The following is a 10000-nucleotide window of genomic DNA, read 5'->3' as shown; positions in this document are numbered from 1 at the left end:
ACTCAAATATTAACACTGAATAAGTCATCTTGATTGTAATCATGTTCAATAATGATACCTAGTCTGTTTACAACCTTGTCAAAAGATATAAAAGCATATGGTCATCGCAAATATTATCAACAAGGCTGATTACAAAAATAAATGTACTACAAAAGAAAGGACTGACAAGTCGACATATAATCTACACTAATTAATACATAATAATAATAATATAAATGTTTCTTAAATAAATGTAACTAAAATTAAAGTGCAAATTAAAACACAGCCTCACCACTTTAGTCATATTTTTTGGGCTTAGGAAACTTCTTTATGACTTTATGTCCAGACTTCTTCTGTTTTTTGTCATTACTGCCACAAGTGGTGGACGAGTGTATATAGCAAAGTTTATAGTTTATAGCAAACACACAAAATATGCAATATTTCCTCTAAAAAAAAATCTAAGTGGAGTCTTTGGTACAAAGTAATTGGAGCCCTAAATATGTGAGTAATCCATAACAACATTGATTTTGATTCATTATTATTTTTTAAGCAATGACAGTTTAAACAAAAATCCCATTAAAATTCTCAGTGATCCAAAAAAGCCATATTCATAAAAGTGTTAAAAAAACGACATTATTATACTTTTTTTTTTTAATACTTTCAGGCCCTAAATCTCTAGATTAACTTCAGATCTGTACACCGATTATACGTTTTTATTGTTTTTATGTTGTGTTTGTTTTTTGCTCTGACAAAAATACATATGCAATATTTCACCCCCAAAATTTTTTAAAGTGGAATGTTTGATGTGAAGTAATTGGAGCTTTCAATATGTCAATAATTCATAACACCATTGATTTTTGATTCATTATTATTTCTGCGGAATGACAATTTTCAAGGACAAACATCTTGCATATCAGCTTTGTGTTATTAGAGTCAACTTTTTCTTGTCACATTTCCCCACTTTTTATGTTTTTTGTAACCACAAAAGGCCCACGGGCCGCACTTTGGACACCCTTGTTGTAGCTTTACTGGGTCACAGCATTAGGTACACACACTGGGATGGATAAAGTGCTGCTTTCAATCATGATAAATATCACTACATGTGGCACTTACTGCAAATGTGGACAAATAAACACGAAAATGGGGGAGGACATGGAGAAGGAAAAAGCAATAACACACAGGGTGCTTGAAACAGACTGGGGGAGAATGCCCATATAAGGACGTCATGGTGTCATGACGTGGCAGCCTGGAGACTGCGAACGAGGAGACTGTCTAGGCACACACACACATCAAGTTAACTTTCAGTTTCGATTCCTAGCAAGGTGGACAAGAGCATGAGAAGACGGGAAACTATTTTAGAGACTGCTTTGACCTTTAAATAGCTCTCTGTCTCTCTCTGCCTCTCTGTCTCTCTTTCTCTAAATTGTTAAACTGCAGTTGTAGTCATTTTAGACAGCCTTAGAACTAAGGAATCTAAAAGGACTCACCCCTTCTAAAAGTTCTCAATCTATGGTACATGTAGCACTAGTGGTACGCAGGCTCTATCTAGTGGTACGCCAAAGAATCACTTGATTAAAATACAGTGTTTTATTTCCCTAAATCCAAACACAGTGTTACTGTTCCAACTGTGTGTAATGTTACAGTAGCCAAAACTGTCAGCTCAGTCACCAGAATTGTACAGTAACAGCAGTTTTTTTAAAGCATATAAAAAAATGGAATAAATGGAATAGAAAGGAAAAACAATACCACTGTTTTTAGCAGTAAAATTCAAGCAACAGAGCAGCCTTTTGTTTGTTTTTTTACCTTAAAATCTTGTTGTTTTAATGTTTTTTGTTTGTTTTTTAATGTGTCTTACTATATATGGAATAAAACAGTACCAAAGTTGATTTTACGGTAATAAACTCAGTCGGCGGATTTGAACCGTAAAATCTATTGTCAATTTTACAGTCTACAATTTGAATGATCATTTGTTTTGAAATCATAAGTCAAGCAGATATTTAAGTACAGTATTTATCTTTATTTTAACAAAAAATATTTTTGGAATACATAATAATACAATATTTTGATTTTGATAATATTGAATTTTAAAAGATATGCAATTGCATGCAGTACATGATTTTTAATGTCAAAAGGGAAAGAAGAAATATATTTAGTAAGAAAAGACTAAGCATTTTATTAACGCATATTATTTCCAGGCTTTGCAGATTTGGCCTCCGGGCCTTGGGTTTGACACCTGTGCTCTAAACAGTCACTTTTCTTTAAAATAATACACAAGGAGAATGTGACTAACCTTTCCTTTGCCCTGTCAGGTCAGTTTGGTTTGTAAAAATAGCCTGGCAAACCGACAATGAATAAGAGGCTGGACAAATGTCGTATTGGTATGGCAGGAACAGGCTGTGCACCTGTGTCAAGTCACACAGCGTCATGTAGATGTACTGACCATACTTGCCAACCCTCCCGGATTTTCCGGGAGACTCCCGAAATTCAGCGCCTCTCCCGAAAACCTCCCGGGACACATTTTCTCCCGAAAATTTCCCGAAATTCAGGCGGACTCAGGTCCTCCACAGTATAAAAAAGCGTACCTGCCCAATCACGTTATAACTATAGAATGATGGAGGGCGAGTTCTTGGTTTCTTATGTGGGTTTATTGTTAGGCAGTTTCATTAACGTCCTCCCAGCGTGGCAACAACACACAACAACAGCAGTCACTTTTTTGTATACCTTAAAGCAGTTTGTCTGCCGTAAACAGCAATGTTGTGACACTCTTAAACAGGACAATACTGCCATCTAGTGCATTTGATGAAAGCACTTTTGTGCGTGCCACACAGCAATTCATCATCAGAGAGGGTGTTCAGCATGGTTCGAAAAATAGTAACAGTGAATAGAACAAGGATGGACAATTCAACCCTTAACTCAACAATGAGTAGATGAGTGTTATGTGTGTGTATATGTGTAAATAAATGAACACTGAAATTCAAGTATTTATTTTATATATATATATCTATATATATATATATATTTATATAAGAAATACTTGACGTTCAGTGAATTCTAGCTATATATATATATATATATATATATATATATATATATATAGCTAGAATTCACTGAACGTCAAATATTTCTTATATATATATATATATATATATATATATATATATATATATATATATATATATATATATGAAATACTTGACTTGGTGAACTCTAGCTGTAAATATACTCCTCCCCTTTTAGCCACGCCCCTGTCCCACCCCGACCACGCCCACTCCCTCCCCCCACCTCCCGAAATCGGAGGTCTCAAGGTTGGCAAGTATGGTACTGACACAATGCACTACTGCAGTCTCACCTGTAAAACTGTTCCAGGTCCTCCACTTGCCCTGAGTCCCCTTCTGCTTCAGCCACTCAGAGTCTGACTGGACCTAGGAGGACAAAGCACAGGTGAGAAACACATGCAGTCAAAGAGCGAGTGAATGAAGAAGCCATTCTTTCACTGGATGTGTCCTTGGTTGTGGTCAAAGAAGGTGAACACAATCAATGTTTCCTTATCTGTGCACTCACACACATGTATTATTAGTAACATCGAGTTAACTTTCACTTTCTATAGCTGTCAAGGGGATGCAACCGAGGTGGGCAAAAGCATGAAAGCAGGGCCACCGTTTTAGAGACTGCTTTAGATTGCTCAGCTCACATCGCTGACATTTAGGATAGGTCTTTATTGTCATTGCACAAGTACAACAGAACTTTGTTTTCAGCACAAACCCGTTCAAGATTGGACAAAACAAACAGTGTACAGGGTTACAGAACAGGAACGCTGATGGGTCACCACAAGGCGCCCCGTAAAACTTAGACTTAGACAAACTTTAATGATCCACAAGGGAAATTGTTCAACATAGTAGATGGGAAAAAGGTAAAACGCTGGGGAGGGATGAGTAAAAAAATACAATCTAAACTGGGCTCCTAAGGGGACCCAGTCTGGAGTGGGAAAAAACCTCCATAGCAAAGCGCATATACATCTCGAGATATCTAGCAACAGAGGGAAGGGCGAGGTCATGATGGTAGGCCGCAGCTCTCAGGCGCTGACCATCCATTTATCACCCTTATGGGATTTGCGTCGAGGGCGTTGGGTTGGGGGGGTGGGTTGTGTATGTGTGGCGTATATTTTTGTGGTTGCAAGTGTGTGTGTAAGCCCGTAGTGTGTCTCTGTTCCGCGGCCTTGATGTCTGTGCCGCCGATAACTCTAAAGTCAACAACAACAGGTGTGTGTCGATGAGAGACAAGAAGGGAGTTTGTTGTGTCTTTGCTGCACTGTCCTTCGGGAGAGTCTCGACGCCAGGGAAAATCAAAGTTAGAATGTTTTGTATGCGAGTGAAAATAAAATTAGCTTTTCACTCTAAATTGTCTATGACTGGTCCTCAAAACTGCGGGGCAGACAGTTCGATGTAATCCAAAATCACAAGAGTGTCCACAGTTCTTCCCGCATCCTCCAATCCTTTGTGGCAGCTTTGGGTTACTTTGAAAACTGCCAGCAACTTCCAATTTGTCGACAAACCAGAGCAACGCTTACTCCAATCAGCAGATGTCCTGTTGTCATAATTCCGAATAGGTAAATATCTTCATGTCCTCGACAGAAAAGGGTCGCCAGGCACGCGGCACTACTTCTTCTCCCAAGAGTCCGTCGTGTGTCCAGCAACAATCGCTTCGTCACGACAGCAGGTTCCCCCAAACCCAATATCTTGTCAATTTCGTTGAGGCAAGTTAAATAGTTCCAATGTTTAGATTTGGAGAGCAGTGCAAAAAGAGGCAACAAGAAAGTTAAGACAAGACAAAGAAGGAAAGGGGAGCGTCCACCCTCGATGAGTGCCAGAGAGAAAAAAAAAATTCTCTTGTTTGTACAATCAGTTGTTAAACTTCAGTTCTAATCACCTCGTTATTTTACACAACCTTAGAAGGAATGACTCTGGGAGGACTAAAAGAGGCGGCCCTAGTAGGATTATGTGTCAAATGTGTGATATCATGTGCGATACAAGCAGTCCTGCAGCATGTTTACTTGTGTGTAACATCATGTGCAATACGAGCAGTCCTGCAGAGTGTTTGCTTGTGTGTGATATCATGTGCAAAACAAGCACATGTATATGTATACATTCATATATATATATATATATATAATTTAAAATTTTGCGCGAAATATCCTGCTGAAAACGTCTCGGTATGATGACGCCGGCACGTGACGTCACGGATTGTAGAGGACATTTTGGGACAGCATGGTGGCCAGCTATTAAGTCGTCTGTTTTCATCGCAAAATTCCACCGTATTCTGGACATCTGTGTTGGTGAATCTTTTGCAATTTGTTCAATGAACAATGGAGACGGCAAAGAAGAAAGCTGTAGGTGGGAAGCGGTGTATTGCGGGCGGCTGCAGCAACACAAACACAGCCGGTGTTTCATTGTTTACATTCCCAAAAGATGACAGTCAAGCTTTACCATTGGCCTGTGGAGACCTGGGACAACAGAGACTCTTACCAGGAGGACTTTGAGTTGGATGCGCAGACGTGGTACTGTGAGTACGCATGCAGCTGCGGCTTCCAAACATTTGATCGCTTGCCCATACGTGCGTGCCGCTATGTGCATGTCCCGTACGTAACTTTGGGGACTTTGGGGAAATATATGTGCTGTATGAACTTTGGGGAGGTGAACGGTACTTTGGGCTGTGGGATTGAGTGTGTTGTGTAGGTGTTTGAGTTGTATTGGCGGGTTATATGGACAGGAGGGGGGAGGTGTTTGTTATGCGGGATTAATTTGTGGCATATTAAATATAAGCCTGGTTGTGTTGTGGCTAATAGAGTATATATATGTCTTGTGTTTATTTACTGTTTTAGTCATTCCCAGCTGAATATCAGGTCCCACCCACCTCTCACAGCATCTTCCCTATCTAGTCCTTCACTCTCACTTTCCTCATCCACCAATCTTTCATCCTTGCTCAAATTAATGGGGAAATTGTCGCTTTCTTGGTCTGAATCGCTCTCGCTGCTGGTGGCCATGATTGTAAACAATGTGCAGATGTGAGGAGCTCCACAACCTGTGACGCCACGCGCATATCGTCTGCTACTTCCGGTAGAAGCAAGGCTTTTTTATCAGCGACCAAAAGTTGCAAACTTTATCGTCGATGTTCTCTACTAAATCCTTTCAGCAAAAATATGGCAATATCGCGAAATGATCAAGTATGACACATAGAATGGACCTGCTATCCCCGTTTAAATAAGAAAATCGCATTTCAGTAGGCCTTTAAGGCGGCCGCCTTAACAACAAAGAGCCACTGCCTAAACTAAAGTCTTAACAAGCTGCTCCGCTTAGTTCTGCCTCTGCCTCTGTCAGTACGTCTCTGCAGCACCCAGCATTGTCCCACCCACACAACCATCTGATTGGTTACACGCAGAGCGGTAACAGCCAATCAGCAGTGCGTATTCAGAGCGCATATAACAGCCAATCAGCAGTGCGTATTCAGAGCACATGTAACAGCCAATCAGCAGTGAGTATTCAGAGCACATGTAACAGTCAATTAGCAGTGCATATTCAGAGCGCATGAAGTCAGTGCTCAGGCAGGCAGAGAGGAGAGACGGTGTGGTGAGCAGAAAGGTGTTTAGCAGGTAAGCATAATGCAGCGGACTCTCCCCAAATTATAATAAACACTTCCAAGTCAACTACTAGTAACATCACTACGAGCCCGTTGACGTTCTAGAAACATAAGCGGCAGCTCAGCTTGCTCGCAGTTCTTGAGGTGAAGGCTAATTAGCTTTTAGCGTAACGTTAGCTCACTGTGCGGTGTGTGTGTGTGTGCGTGTTATGGACAGCAAAGCCTTGTCTGTCTGAGAGAAAGACAAGCATTATTGACCTACAGTTAACAACTAAGTTATTTCACTTTACCTTTTTCTGTGTTGAAGCAGCAAAAAAAGGACATTACGTTAAATGAAGAGTTTCTGTAATAATGTAACTGCATCATTAAGCCTACATGAACTCCATGGTGTTCAGGGATGAATAGTCTCTCCTATTGCTATTGTACTATTTTTTCAGCTATAGTTACATTAATCATTAGTAATGTAGCAGCCTAGTTTTGAATGGCAGGGTGCCTGCTATCACATGTTGATCAAAATATAACATTTACATAATAACAATCAACTGCAGGCTTCCCAAATGCTGTAAAAAATTAAGCATGATGAGTTGAACATATGTCAGCATGTGTCCCCACATTTAACTATTTTTCTCAAACGCTTATTGCAAACGCTTACTTACAGTAGGTCATTAATTTGACTTTGTAAGTCATTATTTTGACTTAGTAAGCCATTAATTTGTAATTATTTTGACTTAGTAAATTACTAAGTCATAATAATGACGTACTTAGTATCTCAAGTAATGAGGACTGTTTTGTTTATACTTTACGGAAAAAATATCTAAATAGAATGTTGTCTGTCTATCTGTGTTGGCCCTGCGATGAGGTGGCGACTTGTCCAGGGTGTACCCCGCCTTCCGCCCGATTGTAGCTGAGATAGGCTCCAGCGACCCCAAAAGGGAAAAAGCGGTAGAAAATGGATGGATGGATTGATGGATATATCGTATATCGCCATTCAGCAAATGGAGCAGAAAACACAACCAAAAGTTGTAGGCTTCTTCACGCGACGAAGCCGGCCTACTTCACCACAGTCTGTAGTCTATTGCCCCCCCAGGCTGTGTTGGCAGCGACGAGGTGGAGACGTGATGGCGACAGGCCGAGTTACACCGATCCTTACACCCACTCACCCCCTTCCCCGGTCCCCTCCCCCTGGAGAGTCACCACCTTAAAGGGGAACATTATCACAATTTCAGAAGGGTTAAAACCATTAAAAATCAGTTCCCAGGGGCTTATTTTATTTTTCGAAGTTTTTTTCAAATTTTTACCCATCACGCAATATCCCTAAAAAAAGCTTCAAAGTGCCTGATTTTAACCATCGTTATATACACCCGTCTATGTTCCTGTGACGTCACATAGTGATGCCAATACAAACAAACATGGCGGATAGAACAGCAAGGTATAGCGACATTAGCTCGGATTCAGATTAGGATTTCAGCGGCTTAAGCGATTCAACAGATCACGAATGTATTGAAACGGATGGTTGTAGTGTGGAGGCAGGTAGCGAAAACGAAATTGAAGAAGAAACTGAAGCTATTGAGCCATATCGGTTTGAACAGTATGCAAGCGAAACCGACGAAAACGACACGACAGCCAGTGACACGGGAGAAAGCGAGGACGAATTTGGCGATCGCCTTCTAACCAACGATTGGTATGTGTTTGTTTGGCATTAAAGGAAACTAACAACTATGAACTAGGTTTACAGCATATGAAATACATTTGGCAACAACATGCACTTTGAGAGTGCAGACAGCCCATTTCAGGCGCGCTAAGAACATATATTTTTCTACGATTTCAGCACTCAGGTTAACCATACCTAAATAGACACAAAATACTGCATTACACAAGACTACCCGAATGTACTCGAATGATTGAAAAAAATAAATGTTTTTAAGCTAAATTATTGGTAAACACAGTTTATGTATAATAATATACGTAAAACCGCGAGTAATGAATAACGTTTTCATCAATTAATATATTCTGTAGACATACCCTCATTCGCTCTCTTTTCCTGAAAGCTGATCTGTCCAGTTTTGGAGTTGATGTCAGCATCTGCTTTGAGTGTCGCAGGATATCCACACATTCTTGCCATCTCTGTCGTGGCATAGCTTTCGTCGGTAAAGTGTGCGGAACAAACGACTGACCATTTCGTCGGCTTTCCCCACACCCTCGTATTTTGAACTGATTTCGTCCAATTTCTTGCCAGTTTCGCATCTTTGGGCCACTGGTGCAACTTAAATCCGTCCCTGTTCGTGTTGTTACACCCTCCGACAACACACCGACGGAAGTGAGAAAATGGCGGATTGTTGTGACGTCATCGCTCCGATAGCGAATAATAGAAAGGCATTTAATTCGCCAAAATTCACCCATTTAGAGTTCGGAAATCGGTTAAAAAAATATATGGTCTTTTTTTCTGCAACATCAAGGTATATATTGACGCTTACATAGGTCTGGTGATAATGTTCCCCTTTAACTAACACATTTTCTGGGGGAAACACTGTATATGTATATATACATATATACATATATATATATATATATATATATATATATATATATATATATATATATGTATATATATATATATATATATATATATATATATATATATAAAATCTCACATACCTCTATTTCACTTGTAGAGGACTTGTAGCTTCAATGTAAACAAGTAAATAACTTAGTTTGTGTTTATAGAAGTTTGGCTTGACCTATGTCGTTTTTAAAGAGGAAAGACCAAATACGTCTCTTTTTTTCATGTTAGCATTTAAACTAGCGAGCCGGCACCAGTTGGTGTGTTTTTTGATCATTTTAATTAGATTTAATACTAACCCTCGGGAGTTTTGTTGCGGTCGTCATTATTACCGTTTATCGTTACATCCTCAACAATATACTAAGTCTTAAAACACCAATTAAACACTGTTATATCGTGTGAATAATATGAGGACATGTTACATCATGTGAACAATATGAGGACATGTTCTGCGATGAGGGGGCGACTTGTCCAGGGTGTACACCGCCTTCCGCCCGAACACAACTGAGATAGGCTCCAGCACCCCCCGCCACCCCAAAATGGACAAGCGGTAGAAAAATGGATGGATGTTACATCATGTGAATAATATGAAGACATGTTACGTTTGTACATCATGTAAATAATGAGGACATGTTACATCATGTGAACAATATGAGGACATGTTCTGCGATGAGGTGGCGACTTGTCCAGGGTGTACCGCGCCTTCCGCCCGATTGTAGCTGAGATAGGCTCCAATGCCCCCCGCGACCCCAAAAGGAATAAGCGGTAGAAAATGGATGGATGGATGTTACATCATGTGAATAATATGAGGATATGTCATGTGAATAC

The 10000-nt window shown here is 40.0% G+C and overlaps 1 pseudogene; it reads right to left on the bottom strand.

Moving 5' to 3' along the window:
• LOC133610168 (RIMS-binding protein 2-like) overlaps positions 1 to 10000 on the bottom strand; it is a 115455-nt pseudogene that overhangs the window by 64523 nt on the left and 40932 nt on the right.

The sequence above is a fragment of the Nerophis lumbriciformis genome, linkage group LG11, assembly GCF_033978685.3.
Source record: "Nerophis lumbriciformis linkage group LG11, RoL_Nlum_v2.1, whole genome shotgun sequence".
Classification (NCBI taxonomy): domain Eukaryota; kingdom Metazoa; phylum Chordata; class Actinopteri; order Syngnathiformes; family Syngnathidae; genus Nerophis; species Nerophis lumbriciformis.
Note: the sequence above shows the minus strand (reverse complement) of the source record. Positions and strands in the feature narration are given on the sequence as shown.